The sequence below is a fragment of the Hylobates moloch genome, unplaced genomic scaffold (genome assembly GCF_009828535.3).
Source record: "Hylobates moloch isolate HMO894 unplaced genomic scaffold, HMol_V3 SCAFFOLD_10, whole genome shotgun sequence".
NCBI classification, from domain to species: domain Eukaryota; kingdom Metazoa; phylum Chordata; class Mammalia; order Primates; family Hylobatidae; genus Hylobates; species Hylobates moloch.
This window is the reverse complement of record NW_026652285.1, coordinates 20082346-20104809: the sequence shown is the minus strand read 5'-3', so window position 1 is coordinate 20104809 and position 22464 is coordinate 20082346. Positions and strand designations below refer to the sequence as shown.

General features: G+C 41.2%; 1 protein-coding gene and 1 non-coding gene across 5 annotated transcripts in view; both read right to left on the bottom strand.

Annotated features, from left to right (window-relative positions):
- The window catches only part of ZNF652 (zinc finger protein 652), a 76310-nt gene that overhangs the window by 30842 nt on the left and 23004 nt on the right, over positions 1–22464 (bottom strand). The window lies entirely within an intron of this gene.
- On the bottom strand, positions 8270–8331 carry LOC116476007 (U7 small nuclear RNA). The gene has a single exon (XR_004250087.1). It is a non-coding gene; the product is annotated as a U7 small nuclear RNA (small nuclear RNA).

Sequence of the window (22464 nt, the reverse complement as noted above, 5' to 3'; positions counted from 1 at the left end):
ATTTGAACCACAAGAAACATGGCTTAAATAATAATAATAATTATTATTATTATTTTGAGATGGAGTCTCACTCTGTCACCCAGGCTAGAATGCAGTATGCAATCTTGGCTCACTGCAACCTCTGCTGCCTGGGTTCAAGCGATTGCCCTGCCTTAGCCTCCCGAGTAGCTGGGATTACAGGCGCCCGCCACCACGCCTGGCTAATTTTTGTATTTTTAGTAGAGACGGGGTTTTGCCATCTGGGCCAGGCTGGTGTTGAACTCTTGACCTTGTGATTCACCAGCCTGGGGCTCCCAAAGTGCTGGGATTACAAGCATGAGCCACCACGCCTGGCCAAAATTATTAAACTCTTTACATATACAATGCTTTTAACTGCTTAAATGTTTCAGTATAAGCCATTATTTTACTGGATTACAGGAATTCATAAACATTTTCTGTTAGACTATAAATTTTACAACAGCAAAAGCCACATCTGTCCAGTTCACTGAGATATCCTCAGAGCTTAGCACAGTGTCTAGCATACAGTATATATTTGATGAATAAAATAATATTGCACAGCATTCATTTTCCTAGATACTACGGAATATGCTGATATGGCAAAATATACGGTCTCTATCCACAAGACCTTTACAGTCTAGTTTACAACGTGTTGGGCATGAAACACGCAAGAGCTTTATATTGGCTGACTTTCTTTCAACATCAATCACCATGTCCACCACAGTGAGAGCTCGCAGAACAAAGGTGGTAGTGGAGCAGGCATTGTGGTCTCCGGAAATAAAACAGCTAATTGACATAACTATAGAAGAGAAGAAAAATGTCCTTGGCCTTAAATAATTTATAATCTAGGTTTAAATACAATTGTTTTCAGGTTTATTGGAGTAATTTCAAAGTTGCCAAATATTTTAACATTTGTTCTGTGCATAGCTCACTACATCCACTAAGTGGGTGATTTTTTATATGTCAGTTGCACAGGAGTCTAAATTCTAAGAAACCATAACCATGAGGTTGATATGGTTCCAAGAAAAATAAAACCATCCAATATTAATTTTTAAAAAGCTTAGAAGGGCATACAATTTGCTTTGTGACATAACTCACATTGCTGTTTAGCCAACCCACCTATCCTCTGAGTCATATGAATATTACTGTAAACACATACCCTGTCTAGTTGACAAAAGGAAGGAAATGAGTATTTATTAAATGCCTGCTATGGACATAGGCACTATGATAGTTTTTACTGTTCATTATTTATGTTTAATACCCACCACAAAACTGCAGGGCTGAATTTTTTTTTTTTTTTTTTTTAAGACAGTGTCTCGGACCAGGCGCAGTGGCTCATGCCTGTAATCCCAGCACTTTAGGAGGCCAAGGTAGTCGGATCACGAGGTCAGGAGATCGAGACCATCCTGGCCAACATGGTGAAACCCCATCTCTACTGAAAACACAAAAATTAGCTGAGTATAGTGGCGCGTGCCTGTAATCCCAGCTACTCAGGAGGCGGAGGCAGGAGAATCGCTTGAACCCAGGAGGTGGAGGCTGTAGTGAGCTGAGATCGCGCCACTACACTCCAGCCTGGCGACAGGGCTAGACTCTGTCTCAAAAAAAAAAGACAGGGTCTCACTCCGTTGCCTAGGCTGGAGTGCAGTAGTGCAATCATGGCTCACTGCAGCTTCAACCTTCTGGGCTCAAGTGATCCTCCCACCTCAGCCTCCTGAACAGCTAGGACCACAGGCATGCACCACCACACCGGCTAATTTTTAAAAAAATTTTTATAGATGGGGTCTCCCTATGTTACCCAGGCTGGTGGGACTGATTTTTAAATACATTTTTTATCAAAATAATTATTTTAAAAATTCATAGTTTTACGATTCAAATGTATTGGCTGTACTCCAATTTATCTCAGTCCCATTCCTTGGAGGCAATAATGCTGTTTTAGCTGCCCCCCTCTCCATTTAATTCTATATTTCTACATAATTTGATTATATTTCTGTTTCTGGACTTTTTATTTCAATTTCAGATACTACCTTGTCTTTCTCTATAGTTTTCTTACCTTATTGTTCCCAACTCTTCCCTCATGCTCCCAATACAGTTATATCACAACTTTGAAAAAATCAGTATTTATGACTAACATTATTACTATGAGTAGTTCACAATTATTTCTATCACTCCTATGCTAGTCCTTTGTCTTCTCTTCCATTTTCTCTTCCATTTCCTTTTTCCTTGTGAATTTATTCTTTTTAAAAAAAATTATTTTACTTTTGCTTTCATGGAATTTCAGGAATGAGTAGTAACAAATGCTACCATGTTTTACTTGACATCTGAATAGATATATTCCTACTTTCTTGTATTTACAAATGGTAAAATTATGGCTCAGAGAGGCAACATAATTTGTCTAAGATCACAAGTCGTTCAAACGACAGAGGTAGTATTTGACTCCAGGCCTGCCTGACTCCAAAGCTCATGGTCTATTTCTACTATGACAAATGACACCTTGAAATAATTTAAACTCAATTATTCTTTTAACTGCTTATCTTTTTGTACCAGTTTAATGCCTCATATTTTAAGTAGGAAAATCCTAGCAACCTTATTCTACTTGTGCCAAAACTTCTCACCCATGGAAATAATGTGAACTACTATGAGTATCATTTAAATAAACTCATATTATCTCAAATTAAGTAAGGGAGGAATGATGATAAAATTCAATTAACTAGCAAAAGTAGGAGTTAAACAAAAATCAGAAAGTCAAAGAAAAAATAAAGAGTAATCATTAATTCATTTTCCAAATATTTCTGGCTCTTGGCTTTCTGGGCACATGGTAGGCTATTTTTTTTTTTTTTTTTTTTTTGGAGACTTGCTCTGTCACCCAGGCTGGAGTGCAGTGGTGCGATCTCGGCTCACTGCAACCACGCCTCTTGTGTTCAAGCAATTCTCCTGTCTCAGCCTCTGGAGTAGCTGGGGCTATAGGCGCATACCACCATGCCCAGCTCATTTTTTTTTTTTTTTTTTTGAGACAGTCTTGCTCTGTCACCCAGGCTAGAGTGCAGTGGCACAATCTTGGCTCACTGCAAACTCCGCCTCCTGGGTTCAAGCAATTCTCCTGCTTCAGCCTCCCAAAGTGCTGGGATTACAGGTGTGAGCCACTGCACCCAACCTAGGCTACACTTTTAAAACCACGCCCACAACTCCTATTCCCTGTAGTTAGATGGGGCCCTGTGACTACTTCTGGTCAGCATATTATGAGAAGTGACAGGGAGAGGCAGGGCATTTATTAACCAATAAGAAATCCTTAAGACCTCTTTTCCTTCTGGCACAGTGGCTAGCAATCTTCCAGGTGATGGTTGCTCTAAGCTTGGTCCCCTAAATAAGATGACCTACTGGATATATGTATTTTCTTGGTGTTTTTTGTTTTGTTTTGTTTTGAGACAGAGTCTCACTCTGTCACCCAGGCTGGAGTGCTGTGGCACAATCTCGGCTCACTGCAACCTCTGCCTCCCGGGTTCAAGTGATTCTCCTGTCTCAGACTCCTGAACAGCTGGGACTACAGGCGCCCACCACCACGCCTATTTTTTTTTTTGTATTTTTAGTAGAGACAGGGTTTCACCATGTTGGTCAGGCTGGTCTCGAACTCCTGACCACAGGTGATCCACCCACCTTGGCCTCCCAAAGTGCTGGAATTACCAGTGTGAGCCACCGCACCCAGCCACACAGTGTGTCTTCAAAGCCACTGAGATCTTGCATTGTTTATTATGACAGCATAGTTTGGCTTATCCAAGCTGCTACGAGTAGAAACCAGAAGTGGGGTGCTGCCTTACCAAAAAGCTTAAAATATATGACGAAGCCTTAGGAGCTGGGTGGAAGGAGGCAAGGAAAGTTATTGGAGGCTAAAAGATTAGCAACTTATATTATGCAGTGGTGAAATGATCAGTGAAACTATCAGCTATCGCAGAAGGTAGATATTATACCACAAGAGCTAGCAGCTCTAGTGGGAAAACGGACTATTACAAGTGTGTTGTACTGTAACACTGTTAGTTGTATTTAACAAATTATTACATGAAAAGGATGAATTCAGAAAATAATGATCAGTTTATAATCAAGAATAAAAGAAATCCAGAAAGTCAGGGATTTGCAGAGTAAGAACAGACAAGTGCTTAATGTAAAACTGAAGTCTTTGAGCTACAAAGCCTGAATATAATTCAGTCTCGAGGCAAGGATCAAATCAAATATTTGGCTTTCACCATCACTGATTAAGATGGTACTCAATAAAATAGCTTTTCTAAAGAGACTAAAGATGAGTTCTGCTACAAAGCATATTTCTCTAATGTGAATTAATTCAAATGCTATTAGTAAATAGGGAAATGATAGCAGAATAACTCAGAAATGATGTTCGTTTATACAAGATTTTCCCAAGTTAAATGTCTGAAGTGATCAGGAGCAAGCTTTCTCAAAATTACAGAGAAAGCAAGCCTTAGCAATACACGAAGACCTCAAGAAAAAAGCTAAACACTCTATTTCTGTACCTTCCTTTAACGCAAGCAATGGTTCATTCAGTGGCTTCATGAACAAAACTCTTTCCACTTTATACTTGATGAAGCTGAGAACAGTCACACCTCAGAGATACTGCCGGTTCGGCTCCAGACCACCGCAATAAAGCAAATACCTCAATAAAGCATGTCACACAAATTTTTTGGTTTCGTTGTGCATGTAAGTTATGTTTACATTACACTGTAGTCTATTAAGTATGCAATAGCTTTATATCTTTAAAAAAAGTACGTGCTTTAATTTAAAAATAATTTATTGTGGCCGGGCGCGGTGGCTCATGCCTGTAATCCCAGCACTTTGGAAGGCCAAGGCAGGCAGATCACGAGGTCAGGAGATCGAGACCATCCTGGCTAACATGGTGAAACCCTGTCTCTACTAAAAATACAAAAAATTAGCTGGGCGTGATGGCGGGCGCCTGTAGTCCCAGCTACTCGGAGAGGCTGAGGCAGGAGAATGGCGTGAACCCGGGAGGCGGAGCTTGCAGTGAGCCAAGATCGCGCCGCTGCACTCCAGCCTGGGTGACAGAGCAAGACTCCGGCTCAATAAATAAATAAATAAATAATTTATTGTTAAAAATGTTAGCGACTATCTGATCCTTTAGTGAATCAATCATTTTGCCGATGGGGGTTTTCTTGCTTCAATGTTAATGGCTGCTGCATGATCAGGGTGGTGGTTGCTAAAGGCTGGGGTGGCTGTGGCAATTTCTTAAAATAAGACAACAATGAAATTTGCTGCATTAACTTATTCTTCCTTTCACAAAAGATTTCTATGTAGGATGTGATGCTGTTTGATAACACTTTACCCACAGTAGAACTTCTTTCAAAATTGGAGTCAATCCTCTCAAACCCAGCCACTGCTTTATCAACTAAGTTTATGGAACGAATATTCTAAATCCTTTGTCATTCCAATAATGTTCACAACATCTTCACCAGGAGTAGATTCCGTCTCAAGAAGTAGATTCCATCTGTTTGAGTTTTATCAAAAGATGGCAGCAATTCAGTCACCTTCAGGCTCCACTTCTAATTCTAGTTCTGTTGCTATTTCCACCACATCTGCAGTGACTTCCTCCACTGAAGTGTTGAAACCCTCAAAGTCATCCATGAGGCTTGGAATCAACTCCTCTAAACTCCTGTTTATGTTGATATTTTGACCTCTTTCTATGAATCACAAATGTTCTTAATGGCATCTAGAGTTGTGAATCCTTTCTAGAAGACTTTCAAATTACTTTGCCCAGACCCATCAGAGGAATCACTATCTATGGCAGCTATAGTACAAAATCAATTTCTTAAATAATAAGACTAGGAGGTAAAAATTACTCATTGGTCCATGGGCTACAGAATGAATGTTAAATTATCATGCATGAAAACAACATTCATCCCCTTGTACATCTCCATCAGAGCTCTTGGGTAACTAGGTACACTGTCAATGAGCAGTAATATTTTGAAAGGAATCTTTTTTTCTGAGCAGTAGGTCTCAACAGTGGGCTTAAAATATTCAGTAAACCATGCTGTAAACAGGTGTGCTGTTATTCAGGCTTTGTTGTTTCATTTCTAGCACACAGGCTGAGTAGATTTAGCATCACTCTTAAGGGCCTCTGGATTTTTGGAATAGTAAGTGAACAAGGTGGCTTCACCTTCAAGTCACCAGCTACATTAGCCCCTAACAAGAGAGTCAGCCTATCTTTTGAAGCCAGGCATTCACTTCTATCTATGACAGTCCTAGATGGCATCTTCTTTCAATATGAGGCTATTTCGTCTACACCAGAAAATGATCTTAGCTAGGTCTGGATAACTTGCTGGAGCTTCTACATCAGCACTTGCTGCTTCCCCTTGCACTTTTACGTTATGGAGATAGCTTCTTTCCTTAAACCTCATGAACCAAACCTCTCTGCTGGCTTCCAACTTTTCTTCTGTAGCTTCCTCACTTCTCGGCCTTCAAAGAAGTGAACAGAGTTAGGACCTTGTTCTGTTGTGTTTGGCTTGATCTTCCATCCAGACCACTAAAACCTTCTCCATCTCAGCAATAAGGCTGTTTCACCTTTTTTATTTTATTTATTTATTTTTTTGAGATGGAGTCTCACCTGTCACCCAGGCTGGAGTGCAGTGGCATGATCTCAGCTCACTGCAACCTCCGCCTCCTGGGTTCAAGTGATTCTCCTGCCTCAGCCTCCCAAGTAGCTGGGATTACACCTGTGTACCACCACGTCTTGCTAATTGTGTATTTTTAGTACAGATGATGTTTCACTATGTTGACCAGGCTGGTCTCGAACTCCTGACCTCAGGTGATCGGCCCACTTTGGACTCCCAAAGTGCTAGGATTACAGGCGTGAGCTACCACACCCAGCCAGCTGTTTCATTTTCTTATCATTCATGTGTTCACTGGGGTAGCACTTTTTTTTTTTTTTTTTTGAGATGGAGTTTCACTCTTGTCACCCAGGCTGTTTTTTTTTTTTTTTGAGATGGAGTTTCACTCTTGTCACCCAGGCTGGAGTGCAGTGGTGCAACCTCAGCTCACGGCAACCTCCACCTCCTGGGTTCAAGCATTTCTCCTGCCTCAGCCTACTGAGTAGCTGGGATTACAGACACGCAGCACCATGCCCAGCTAATTTTTGTATTTTTAATAGAGACTAGGTTTTACCATGTTGGCCAGGCTGGTCTCGAACTCCTGATCTCAGGTGGTCCGCCCACCTTGGCCTCCCAAACTGCTGGGATTACAGGTGTGAGCCACCGCGCCCAGCCCATTGGGGTAGCACTTTTAAATTTCCTTCAAAAACTTTTCCTTTGCATTCACGACTTGATAGTCTGGCACAAGAGGCCTACATTTTGGCCTGTCTTGGCTTTTGACATGCGTTCCTCACTAAGCTTAATTATTTCTAGCTTTTGATTTAAAATTAGAGAGGGGTGACTCTTCCTTTCACTTGACCACTGAGAGGCCACTGTAGAGTTATTAATTGGCCTAATTTCAATATTGTTGTGTCTCAGGGAATAGGAAGGCTTGAGGAGAGGGAGAGAGATGGGGTAACAGCTGGTCTGTGGAACAGTAAGAACACATATAACATTTATCAATTAAGTTTGCCATCTTATTATGGTTTATAGCACCCCAAAACAATTATAACAGTAACATCAAAGATCATTTATCACAGATCACTGTTAACAGATATCAAAGAAAATGTTTGAAATATTGGCAGAATCACCAAAATGTGACACAGAGACACAAAGTGAGCACATGCTGGAAAAATGATACTGATAGACTTGCTCCATGGATGGTTACAACAAACCTTCAATTTGTTAGCAAAGTGCAATAAAACAAGGTAGGCCTTCAGCCTGGGCAACATGGTGAGATCTCGTCTCTACAAAAAAAAAAAAAAAAAAAAAAAAAATACAAATTACCCAGGCATGGTGCTGCATGCCCATGGTCCCAGCTACTTGGAAGGTTGAGGCACAACAATTGCTTGAACCCAGAAGGTGGAGGCTGTAGTGGGCCAAGATTGTGCCACTGCACTCCAGCCTGGGTGACAGAGTGGAGACCCTGTCTCAAAAGAAAACGAAAAAAACTTATTTTGATGAAACTGGTCTATATTGGAAGCAAATGTCCTGATGGCCCAAAATCTCAGAAAAGGAAACAACCACCCAAGGAATTAAATCTGTAAACACTGAAATATGTGCCAGTGGAGATTTAATATGCTACTGTTTTTATTATGGTTAATTTTATTTTCTTTAATTTTTTTATTTTTGGGGGTTTTTCCACAAAGACCAGAAAACCTGCTAGACAAACTCTAACAGAGTTGTAACATTTATTTTTGTTTTTATTAGTGCAAAGACTATGGTGTTCCACAGATTTAGAGTGGTTTGCCTCAACTGTATTTTTCCCATAAGTCCCGTTTACTTTAGTGCACAATTTTGCAGAATGGGGGCTTTTCGGAAAAGCATATATGGCAGTATAGCAGAAACATCTGTAGTCAAAATTAAGTCAAGGAAGAAGTATAAAGCAGAGCTATGTAGCAAACATAAGTATGGGCCAGGTACAGTGGCTCATGCCTGTAATCTCAGTACTGTGGGAGGCCAAGGTAGGAGAATTGTTTGAGCCCAGGAGACCAGCCTGGGCAACATAGCAAGACCTCATCTCTAAAAAAAAAAAAAAAAAAAAAAAAAAAAAGAAGTATGGTAAGAAAAGAACTGTGGACGTGGCCAGAGAACCTGGAGCTGACAGGAGACAAGCAAAAAGCCAACTCAGTTCTGAAAGTTATACTGCCAAAAGAACAACCAGCTTGGGCTAAGAGAGACTGTCACTGTTCAAGACCAAAGTGATCTTTGGGTTCTCAAGTGTCAATGACAGAAAGTAGGCTAGGAAAGGTATTCATCCTCCTAAGGGGGTATATCCCCCATTGTATATTTTGGACACAGCCAAGAAAGGTAATAGAAACAAAAAAGAAAAAGATGGTCCATGAAGATGAACCTAGGGACCAAAGAAAAAACTGACATGTGAACTACTCCTCAGGGGCAAAATCAAGGCTTGTCCAAGAATATTCCCCACCCCTGGAGAGGGCCTTCTCAATGACAGCACAGAGGGATTTCAGAATTTGTTGCAGCTCATCAACTGCTCTATGTCTCCTATTCATACTCCTTTCAAACAGGAGTATTTATTTTTATTATCTTTTCACTATTCACTATTGTAATGTATACTGTATTGGGGGCAGCAGATCACTTGTCAATTTCTTTCACGGATCTCTGGATCAAGAAGAGCAACGTCTGGACCCAATGTAGAGACTGCTATGTATCACCTTCTCTTGGTGATGCCACCAAGCATCACACTATTGCATCACTGAGGTCCTAGACTTTGAGCCTGATGCCATGATTTGATATTGTCAATCCGTAAATTTTACCAATCTATACACCTTAGTAAACTCCCAGTCTGAAAAGTTGGGGCCAAGAAACTGTACTACAAAACTGAAACGCTTGGTAAATTCTACTCTGATTTACAAAATGCATATGGTAGTGGTTATAATTTGCATTTATATGATGCTTTACAGTTTACATAAAGCATATATATATATATATATTTTTTTTTTTTTTCCCCCAAGATGGAGTCTAGCTCTGTTGCCTGGGTTGGAGTGCAGTGGCACAATCTCAGCTCACTGCAACCTCTGCCTCCTGGGTTCAAGCGATTCTCCTGCCTCAGCCTCCCTAGTAGCTGGGATTACAGGCACCTGTCACCACACCCAGTTAATTTTTGTATTTTTAGTACAGACGGGCTTTCACTGTGTTTGCCAGCTGGTCTCGAACTCCTGACCTCGTGATCCGCCACCTCAGCCTCCCAAAGTGCTGGCATTACAAGCGTGAGCCACTGTGCCTGGCCTACCTAAGGCATATTTATCATATAATTGTTAAACATTTATGAAGTGCCTACTATGTGTTAGGTATTGTAGGAGTTGGAACCATCAAGGTGCTCAAAGATCTACCTGGGGAGACAGACATGAAAATATAGCATAGCAGACCAGGAACAGTGGCTCATGCCCATAATCTCAGCACTTTGGGAGGCTGAGGCAGGAGGATCGCTTGAAGCAAGGGAGTTCAAGACTAACCTGAGCAACATAACGAGACCTTGTGTCTACTTTTAAATAAATAAATAAATATATATATATATATATTTTTTTTTTTTTTTTAGTAGAGACAGGGTTTCACCATGTTGTCCAGGCTGGTCTCGAAGTCCTGGCCTCATGTAATCTGCCAGCCTCGGCCTCCCAAAGAGTTGGAATTACAGGCATGAGCCATCACACCTGTAATTTTTTAAAAAGTAAAAACACAGTATAGCAGTTAAGAGCACAAACTCTGAAACCAGACTGCCTGCATTAGAAATCTGGCTCTAAAACCTCATAGGTGGGTCATGACCTTGGGTAAGTTACTTCTTTATGTCTCATTTTCTGTATATGTACAATGGAGATAGTAGTAGTTCTACCTCATGGATTACTGGTATAAATGCTTATGAAAATACTTAGCAATAGTAAGCACTATTATAAGTATTTGCTAAATATACTCGCCTATACACATAACATACAGTGGCAGTGTGTGAAGGGAGGTGGTGAACAGGCCACAGAAAGTTTCAGGGATGAGATAAAGCTGGGGCTGGTCTTGAAGGACAAGCAGAAGTCAGATGGAGAAGGGGGAAGGTAAGAATGTTGCACACAAAAAACACCACAGGAAAATGACAGGAATGAAACCATGTGGGTTTTTTTTTACCTACTTATGCATGATTACCCTATAATAACCTGGAATGCTGATATGGTTTGGATGTTTTGTCCTCTCCAAATTTCATGTTGAAATGTAATCCTCAATGTTGGAGGTGAGGCCTGGTGGGAGGTGTTTGGGCCATGGGGGTAGATCCCTCATGAATGGCCCAGTGCTGTCCTCGAAGGAATGAGTTATTTCTTGCTCTGAGTTTACATGAGATCTGGTTAAGACTGTGGCACTTCCCCCCTCGCTATCCCTTGCTTGCTCTTTCACCATGTGATACACCTGCTTCCCGCTTTGCATTCTGCCATGATTGTACACTTTCTGAGGCCCTTAACAGAAGCCGAGCAGATGTTGGTGCCAGGCTTGTACAGCCTGCAGAACCACGAGCCCAAATAAACCTCTTTTCTTTACAAATTACCCAGCCTCAGGTATTCCTTTATAGCAATGCAAACAGACTAACACAAATGCTGCTCCCATTTTACAGCTGAGGCTCAACTTTCCCGTTGTCATTGCTGGTAAGTGATGGAACAAGTGTTTGAATTCTGCTTTTCTAACTCCTAGTCCAAGTTTACCACACTGCCTCCTACTGAGTTAATGGTAAACAACAGTCTCAAAAGATGTACTTAGGTTTTTGAACAACAAAATACCTTTACAATACAAAGCAAATAACACAAATAACAGAATTCTGGACTTGTGTTTGAGGGTGTAAATTTTATCCTTAGCTGGTGAAACTCATACCTTCCTTCAGAATGTCCAGAATGTTAGGTTAATTCATATGGATACATTTCAATTTTCAAATTGATCCACCTGTAGTCTGGGTTTCACAGTAACCACTTTTAACAAACTAAAGACTCAAAATTTAAAGTATATTTTTAGTTCATCTTCTTGCAACAAAATGGTAAGCTTTCAAATGGGTAAAACCTAAATAAATTTGTCAACTTTGAATTTTGTATGTAAAGTAGAAGTTATAGAAACAAAATTTATATTGAAAAGGGTTTTGTTATTACAGTATCAATGCATCAATTACAGTATCAATTACATTCCTTCATTTCCAAAGGTGCTCACAATATCCACCTGAAATACAATAGAAAAGCTACCAACATTAACTTGTAACAGTCATCTTCACAACAAACAAAAACATCAAATGTCATATATCACTGGGCCTTATTTTAGATAAGCACTACTACAAGCTGTTCTCAGATGCATATATTTTATATGGTCAAGAAACAGAATTGCAGTCTCATCTAATAAAAATGTAATATGTCAAACAATTTTTAAGAAGTCCATCTAATCCACTCTCTGTAAGAAGTGAAATTGAGAAATGCTTGTCACCTTCAGTTTTAGACAAAGCTTTTATAAAAATAAAATTTCACTGTAGTTTTTTTACACACGCATTTAAACGAGACTGCCATTGTGTTTCCTCAACAATATGCAAGTGCAACTAGTAAAAGAGGACAAAGGAGAGACGCACTCTTCCTAGGTACTACCTAATTACCTTCAAGCATCAACAGTTTCTACATTTCCATATAAGATAATACAAACTAATGTGCATTAGTCATTACACAAGTCAGCTGAAGCAATCTTAACTTTCACCAATAACCACCACGCCCAGGGCCAAAGAAGAAATCAAATGCTAATTAAGCTATACCACAGGACTGACATGATCACAATGTATATTCAGAATATTTTCCCATTATTCAATTCCATTCACAAATGTCATCTACAGATAGGAGAATATAACTTAAAGAAGCAATTTTTAAAAAGAAGGTAAGTTTCGTGTGTACTATTGCCATCTTTTCTGTCAGAATCGGACAAAGTACTGGCTCAAATAAAATTCAGTGCCCTTAAAACCAACCAGAAGAACATATTTACAAGATATATAACCTTGGAAGGTCTCAGTCTAGCCTTAACCAAAGGTCGCTTTATGGAATGCAATTATTTTTATTTTTGCAAAAACGTGGGCTATGTTATTATTTTGAGATGGGAGTCTCGCTCTGCCACCCAGGCTGGAGTGCAGTGGCAGGATCTCAGCTCACTGCAATCTCTACCTCCCAGGTTAAAGTGATTCTCCTGTCTCAGCCTCCTGAGTAGCTAGAACTACAGGCGCACACCACAGCTAATGTTTAATTTTAATTTTAATTTTTAGCATGACTAATTTTTAATTAGGTGCATGCCTGGCTCGTTTTTTGTGTTTTTAATAGAGATGGGGTTTCACTATGTTGCCCAGGCTGGTCTCAAACTCCTGGTCTCAGGTGATCCACCCGCCTCGGCCTCCCAAAGCGTTAGGTTTACAGGTGTGAGCCACCACACCTGGCCAAAATACAATTATTAAATGGAGTAGTCCATTTTTAAAACGGCAACTATGTCAGTATCTTCATCGTTATTAACTGATATCCTGCCTATTAACTTTATTAAGAAAAATCAGAGGCCGAGCACAGTGTCTGACACCTGTAATCCCAGCACTTTGGGAAGCTGAGGCAGGTGGATCACCTGAGATTGGGAGTTCGCGACCAGCCTGACCAACAATGGAGAAACCCTGTCTCTGCTAAAACAAACAAACAAACAAAAACCAAAAAACAAAATTAGCTGGGCGTGGTGACACATGCCTGTAATCCCAGCTACTCCAGAGGCTGAGGCTGGAGAATCGCTTGAACCCAGGGAGGCGGAGGTTGTGGTGAGCCAAGATTGCATCCAGCCTGGGCAATAAGAGCAAAACTCCATCTCAAAAAAAAAAAGAAAAAAGAAAAGGCTTATGAATGTGCCCCCTTTTTTTTTTTTTTTTTGACACGGAGCCTCGCTCTGTCACCCAGGCTGGAGTGCAGTGACGCGATCTCAGCTCACTGCAAGCTCCGCCCCCCAGGTTCACACCATTCTCCTGCCTCAGCCTCCCGAGTAGCTGGGACTACAGGTGCCCGCTACCACGCCCGGCTAATTTTTTGTATTTTTAGTAGAGATGGGGTTTCACCGTGTTAGCCAGGATGGTCTCGATCTCCTGACCTCATGATCCACCCACCTCGGCCTCCCAAAGTGCTGGGATTACAGGCCTGAGCCACCACGCTTGGCCAAATGTGCCTTTTCTTAAACTCCTAAAGTTAACATCTCAAATTAGAACTGAGGTATATTTATCAGGTATAAGTATAGGTACAGATGTTCACATTGTGGCTACCTATAATATAATCCACTATGAGAGATGTCAAATTGGCTAGATCATTGTGAACCTGAATTTAAAACTCATTTAGAAAATGAAAATAACTCAGAAATGCCTTTATTACATTCTTGTATTTTATAAAAATAAAAATCACAAATATTTTAGATTTGTGGATAACATCAGAAAATGCTGGGAATTTATTTTATACATTTGGCCTACAAAAAGAGGAGTGTTATTGCATTAACAAAAAATTTTTGACACTTCAAAAATTAACATTTTGTATAAAAATTAGCCATGCATGGTAGTGCATGCCTGTAGTCCCAGCTATTTGGGAGGCTGAGGCAGGAGAATCGGTTGAACCAGGGAGGCGGAGCTTGCAGTGAGCTGAGATCACAGCACTGCACTCCAGCCTGGGTGAGAGACTAAGACTTAGTCTCAAAAACTAAACTAAAATAAAATATAAAATAAAAGGCTGGGTATGGTGGCTCACACCTGTAATCCCAGCATTTTGGGAGGCCAAGGTGGGTGGATCACCTGAAGTCAGGAGTTCAAGACCAGCTTGGCCAGCGTGGCGAAACCCTGTCTCTACTGAAAATACAAAAACTTAGCTGGTGGTGGGCACCTGTAATCCCAGCTACTCGGGAGGCTGAGGCAGGATAATTGCTTGAACACAGCAGACTGAGGTTGCAGTGAGCTGAGATCGCACCACTGCACTACAGCCTGGGGACACTGCCTCAAAATAAATAAATAAATATAACATTTTGAAAACATCTTAACTGAACTAGTCTTAAACCAAGAGGTATGAATAGTCTAAAACAAAAATATTTGAAACCAGGTAGGAAGTTTTAACCCAAACCATAGTGTATGCAAAAAATAGCCAACAGAAAAAGACAAATTGCTATCATACCTTCTGCCTTTTCCTTCCCATAAGCCTGTATATTCCCTCTCCGATTCTTTTGAAATATACAAATCCTCTCCCTCCCAAAAGGAACACACACAATTTTACAAACAATTTCAAAGGATCCGCCTATTTCCAGAAATTCATCCATGGATTCTCTAGGGGTCCCAAAACCCCAGGCTAAAAACTCTCATCACAGAGCAGATTTTACCTTTCCTTGTGATATATATTTAAATTTTTTTGAAGACAGGGGTCTTGCTATGTTGCCCAGGCTGGTCTCAAACTCCTGGCCTCAAATGATCCTCCTGCCTTGGACTCCCAAAGTGCTGAGATTACAGGTGTGAGCCGCTGCACCCAGCCTGTAGCATATATTTACTTAGATGAAGTTTGTAAATTAAATTTTTCTCTACATCTTTCCTTCTTCTCTCTACCCCCTTTTCTCCCAATTTCTCCAGCATATCTATGGTCAGAAATGAATTAACAAGACTCATGCCTATAGTCTTAGCACTTTGGGAGGCTAAGGCAGGAGGATCATTTGAACCCAGATGGTTGAGGCTACAGTGAATTATAACTGCACCACTGCACTCCGGCCTGGGCAACAGAGCAAGAAGACCCTGTCTGAAAAAAATAATAATTTTTTTTTTTTTTGAGACGGAGTCTTGCTCTGTCGCCCAGGCTGGAGTGCAGTGGCGTGATCTCAGCTCACTGCAAGCTCCACCTCCTGGGTTCACGCCATTCTCCTGCCTCAGCCTCCTGAGTAGCTGGGACTACAGGTGCCTGTCACCACGCCCAGCTGATATTTTGTATTTTTAGTAGAGACGGGGTTTCACCTTGTTAGCCAGGGTGGTCTCGATCTCCTGACCTCGTGATTCGCCCGCCTCGGCCTCCCAAAGTGCTGGGATTACAGGCGTGAGCCACCGTGCCCGGCCAAAATAAAATAATTTAAAAAATTAAAACGGAAAGGATATCAAGACATTTCTCTAAAGAAGATATACAAATGGGCCAGATGCCGTGGCTCACGCCTATAATCCCAGCACTTTGGGAGGCCAAGGTGGGTGGATCACAAGGTCAGGAGATCGAGACCATCCTGGCTAACACTGTGAAACCCTGTCTCTACCAAAAAAAAAAAAAAAAAAAAAAAATTAGCCGGGTGTGGTGGCGGGTGCCTGTAGTCCCAGCTACTCAGGAGGCTGAGGCAGGAGAATGGCGTGAACCCGGGAGGCGGAGCTTGCAGTAAGCCGAGATCGTGCCACTGCACTCCAGCCTGGGCGACAGAAAGAGACTCTGTCTCAAGAAAAAAAAAAAAAAAAGATACACAAATGGCCAATGCGTAAAGGAAAAGATGCTTAACATTATTCGGCATTAGTGAGATGCAAATCAAAATCTCAGTGAGATACCATTTCACACCTACTAGGATGGCTATAATAAAAAATTGGAACACAGCAAGTGTTGGTGAGGATGTGAAGATATTGGAAGCCTCATATGTTACTGGTAGGAATATAAAATGGTACACTGGAGAACAGTTTGGCAGTTCCTTAAAAAATTAAACAGAGTTAACATATGACTCAGCAATTCCAGTTCTAGGCATAAACTCAGGAGAACCAAAAACATATGTTCATACGAAAACTTGTAAACAAATGTTCACAGCAGCATTATTTATAATAGCCAAAAGGTGAAAACAATCCAAATATGCGTCAACTGATGCGTGGATAAACAAAATATATAATCATACAATGGAATATTATCTGCTAAAAAAAAAATTGTATGTATATAATCATACAATGGAATATTATCTCCTGAATGAAGAAGTCAGGTGTAGTGGCTCATGCCTGTAATCCCAGCACTTTGGGAGGCTGTGGTGGGATGATCACTTGAGCCCAGGAGTTTGCAACCAGCCTGGTCAACATAGCAAGACCTCGTCTCTACAAAAAGTTTTTCAAAAATTAGCTGGGTCTAGCGGTGCACATTTGTAGTCCTAGCCACTCAGGAGGCTAAGGTGGGAATATTGCTTGAGCCTGGGAGGTTGAGGCTGCAGTGAGCCATGATCGTTCCACTATACTCCAGTCTGGGCAACAGAGAGAGACCCTGTCTCAAAAAGAAGAAATGGCCGGGCATGGTGACTTATGCCTGTAATCCCAGAACTACAGGAGGCTAAGGCGGGCAAATTGCTAGAGCTCAGGAGTTCGAGACTAGCGTGGGCAACCTGGTGAAACCCCATCTCTACCAAAAATACAAAATTTAGCTGAGAGTGGTGGCATGCACCTGTGGTTCCAACTACTTGAGAGGCTGAAGCAGGAGAATTGCTTGAACTCAGGAGACAGAGGTTGCAGTGAGCTGAGATCTTGCCACTGCACTCCAGCCTGGGCAACACAGCAAGACTTGATCTCCAAAAAAAAAAAAAAAAAAAAAAAGGGGAATGTAGTACTGATATGTGGTACAAGATGGAAAAACCCTGAAAGCATTATGCTAAGTGAAAGAAGCCAGACATAACAGGCTACATAGTTGTATGACTCTATTTATATGAAACAGCCAGAATAAGCAAATAGAGACAGAAAGTAAATCGTCATTAACAGGAGCTGGGAGTAGCGAGGAGTGAGGAGTGACTGCTGATGGGCTCCAGGTTTCTTTTAGGGGCAATGAAAATGTTCTGGAATTAGATATAGGTGATGGTTGCACAATCTTGTGAATATACTAAAAACTGCAGACTTGTATGCTTTAAAGTGATAAATTTTATAGTAAATGAATTATATTTCAATAACAAAATCAAATAGCTATTTGGATATAAATAGTTCAAATGTGATCTGAAGTAATAAGATCATGTGAAAATAAATTAGGATATTTTGTATAAAATGACATTATCGATTTACCGGATAGCTCATAAACTGTAACCTGGTCACAGTGCTGAGAGTCAACAGATCTGGATGGGCTCTATTTGGAACTCTTCCATACTGCTGGGCAGGTTATTTCACCTTTCTAGCTCTCAGTTTTTTCAGCCACGAACTTACGGGATTCCCTTCCATGACTGACATTTAATGTTCTACAAGTTTGTGCTGATTATTTGTGTCTATTCTGTTACCTAATTCCTCTGGTCACCTACTGCCACATAGGTAATTCCCAACCTTTCAATATTAAGGGTTATCACACACCCCTTACCCCACCCTACCCCACCATGTTCTCTCTTATTATTAAAAAAAAACTGTGTCTAAGAATTTGCATTGAGGTCATACTTTGTTACTAATCAAATATATATATATAACAGCCAGTTATGATATTTTGGTTATACTGTAAAGTGTTACCATAATTTCAATTCGACTCTTTGAACACAAAAATTAGCTTATGAATCTCAGTTTGGAGATACTTGGGTTAAGAAAACAGTCCACAGTCTTTAAATAAATATGATGCTTGATGGAAATGACCCTACAACTCTAACCATGGAATAGGTAGGTTTTTCTAAACACAACACAGAGTCCACCACACTTTCTTAGGGTAGACAGAGACATGAGCACACTTAACACCATTCCTTGGATGATTCTATTCATAATCCTCTGCCTAAGTCAGAAAGCATTTAAGGCAATATGCAAAAAAGGATGTAGAAGAAATCCATGAAGCCGAAGACCTGTCATATCTATTGTTACCTTTACTTTTTTTTTTTTTTTTTTTTGATATGGAGTCTCCCACCATCACCCAGGCTAGATTGCAGTGGCGCAATCTTGGCTCACTGCAACCTCTGCCTCCTGGGTTCAAGCAATTCTCCTGCCTCAGCCTCCTGAGTAGCTGGGATTACAGGCATGCGCCACCATGCCCAGTTAATTTTTGTATTTTTAGTAGAGACGAGGTTTCACCATGTTGGTCAGGCTGGTCTTGAACCCCTGACCTCATGATCTGTCTGCCTTGGCCTCCCAGAGTGCTGGGATTACAGGCATGAACCACCACGCCCAGCCATTTTTTTTTTTTTTTTTTTTTGGAGACAGAGTCTCACTCTGTCATCTAGGCCCAGGCTGGAATGCAATGGCATGATCTCAGCTCACTGCAACCTCTACCTCCCAGGTTCAAGTGATTCTGCTGCCTCAGCCTCACAAGTAGCTGGGATTACAGGCATGTACCACCACGCCCAGCTAACTTTTGTATTTTTATTAGAGACGGGGTTTCACCATGTTGGCCAGGCTGATCTTGAACCTCTGACCTCAAGTGATCTGCCTGCCTCAGCCTCCCAAAATGCTGGGATTATGTGAGCCACGGTGCCCGGCCTTTTTTTTGAGACAGAGTCTTGCTCTGTCACCCAGGCTGGAGTACAATGACGCAATCTTGGCTTACTGCAACCTCCACCTACCTGAGTTCAAGTGATTCTCCTGCTTCAGCCTCCTGAGTTGCTGGGATTACAGGCACACGCCACCACACCCAGCTAGTTTTTGTATTTTTTTTTAGTAGAGATGGAGTTTCATCATGTTGGATCACGAGGTCAGGAGTTCGAGAACAGCCCACCTCAGCCTCCCAAAATGCTGGGATTACAGGCGTGAGCCACCACGCCCGGCCCCTGCCTACTTTTCTTAATGGTGTTTTGTTTTTTTTAAGTATGTAAGTCACAGGTTGAGTGAAATAAAATCTGGTAACAATGCCACAACTGTTAAATTTTAACACAACTTGTTAAAATTAAAGGTGACCAGGCATGGTGGCTCATGCCTGTAATCCCAGCACTGGGAGCTGAGGTGGGAGGATCAGTTGAGGCTGGGAGTTTGAGATCAGCCTGGGCAACATGGCGAGACCCCATGTCTACAGAAATTTTTTAAAAATTAGCCAGGTGTGGTGGTGCATGCCTATAATCTTAGCTATTCAAGAGGCTGAGATGGGAGGATCACTCAAGCCCGAGAGTTCCAGGCTATGGTGAGCTATGATCATGCTGCTGCCCTCCAGCATGGGCAACAGACCAATAACCTCTCTCTTAAAAAAAAAAAAAAAAAAAAGAAAGAAAAAAGAAAAATTAAAGGCAAAAATGCCTAACAACTTCGTAGGTAGCTTACTTAGAACAAAATTTAACTCAATAGAGGTTTTCTACACTGGATGTTGGCAAACTGATCCAGTGGATCCTTCCTCCCTTTTGGGAGGTATAGTTGAACACAGAGAAGAGACTGATTAATAGGGTTTGAGTTGTTACCCTAAATACACTGAGTTACGCTTTATGAATCTTCAAGAGACATCCAGTATATCAGTCTTAGAAGTAATGGGACTCTGTGTTACTAAAACTACTGCTACTGAAACAAGGGATTTATTTTTTATCTAGAGGTAAATAATAAACAAGGAACCTATGTCTCCTTTTTTCCCTGAATGCAGAAATTCCTTTTTCTTTTCTAATTAAAATGTGAAGTTTATAGGTCTCATGGGTTTACACACTAAGCGCTGTCTGTCCAATTCCTACATTCTATTCATGCATTCACAAGCTTTGATTATTATCTACATGCAAAGTACCAAGAGGCTAATATAAAGAGAAAATATTTATTTATTCTTTAAAATAGTCATTGCATTGACCCTCACCTTCACAAGCTTAAAATTAGGTTGAGAAGCAAGACCTATGCACAAAAAATAAGTCATGATTGCCAAATACAACAATTTTTTGTTTTTGAGACAGAGTCTCGCTTCATCACTCAGGCTGGAGTGCAGTGGCGCAATCGTGGCTCACTTCAGCCTCGACCTCCCAGGCTCAAGTAATCCTCCCACCTCATCCTCCTGAGTAGCTGGCACACGCCACCATGCCTGGCTAATTTTTTTTTTTTTTTGGTAGAGACGGAGTCTTACAGTGTTGGTCTGCCCATGTTGGTCTTAAACTCCTTGCTTCAAGTGATCCTCCTGCCTCAGCCTCCCAAAGTGCTGGGATTACAGCGTGAGCCACTGCACTCCACCAGTTTCTGAACTCTTAAAAAGCATAAGAACGAGAACCAACACCTTCTGCTAGATGTCACCTTGTCTGGATGTGATGCATGGAACTGTGGTACCCATCTTGCATCTATAATGTGTGTTGGCCAAAAGACAAGGCAGAAATGTTCAAGCTGGCAGAGCAGAAGGGCGAAAAGAAGAGGGGTCCTGACTGATGTCACTAAACCACAGATTTAAACCAACCCTAGACTGAGGCATCTTGTTACTTGTAAGGATATATTTTCCTTATTTTGAATTATTTTGAATTGGATTTTCTATTACTTGAAGTCTACAGCATACTAATAATGCATACAATCACGTTTGAGATGCAAATTAGACAATTAAGTAGAGTTGTCCGATGGCCAACTGGATAGAAGCACCTGATCAAAGGAAAAGTCAACGCTGTAGCTATACATTTAGGAGATATCAGCAAACAGAAATAATTTACATTTGGGGGCTGAGGAGACAGTATAAACAGAAAAGAAGGGGCTGAGCACCAAGCCTTAGGGCACCCCAAGGGCAGAGAAGAAAAGGATAACAATGAAGAAAGAAGAAATTAACAGTGAGGTAAAACAAAAACACTAAAGTGCAGTGCACAGAAGCCAAGAGATTAAAAAAGACAGAGAAAAATGACCACTGAATTCAGTGACTTAATAATTCCTTAACATGAAGGTCCCCTTGTCCTTCCACCAGCCTCCTCCTCTCTGAAAAAACACCAGACTTCATTAGCATAATGGTTAAGGGCTCAGACTTGGGCTGACTTCTGGAGCTATCACTCACTAGCTGTGGGTGATACTTAACCAGCCACACTAGTTGAAAGTGTGATCAGGAGGGGAATGGAAGCTGAGGAACAGAGCTGGAGTAGAACTCAAAACAAAGAAAAGGTCTGAGTTTCGGATTTTTTTTTTTTTTTTTTTGAGACGTAGTCTCACTCTGTCGCCTAGGCTTGGAGTGCAGTGGCGTGATCTCGGCTCACTGCAATCTCTGCCTCCCGGGTTCAAGCGATTCTTTTTTTTTTTTTTTTAAGTGGATTTTCCATTTAATGCCCCCATGTTATTTCAGGACCTATTTAAAAGTAATAACAAAAAGCAACATAATCCAGATGGTTTTCTTATCAGCTTTTCACACAACAGTCAAGTAAACCTCCTGGCACTAGCCAGAAATCGTTGCAACTTTGGAACTTCCAAGACAACCTGGCCTCTATCAATGGGCAGACAGCGACCCTCATTCAAAATGAAGCTGCTAGTCAGTGACATCCGACATTATCTTCACTGGCTACTCGTCCACACTCAGAATGCTGTGAAGTGTCACGTTTTAACCAAGCGGTTTTCCATTAAATATTCTCCCAGATGTTCTGGAATTTTTTTCGTGTATCTTTGCATCTTCACAGAGCTGCTCCGCCGTCCACTGAAGACAGCGCCATTGTTCCTGCCACACGACCAAACGATCACGGAGACCAATGTAAAAGCCAAGCAATTCTTCTGCCTCAGCCTCTGGAGTATCTGGGACAACAGGCACATGCCACCACACCCGGCTAGTTTTTGTATTTTTACTAGAGATGGGGTTTCACCATATCAGCCAGGCTGGTCTTGAACTCCTGACCTCGTGATCCACCTGCTTCTGCTTCTCAAAGTGCTGGGATTACAGGCGTGAGCCACCACGCCCAGCCTTGAGTTTGGACTTTTAAAGATGGGAGAAACAGCATGTTTAAATGCTGAAGGGGAAGATCACCTCTGATTACAAAA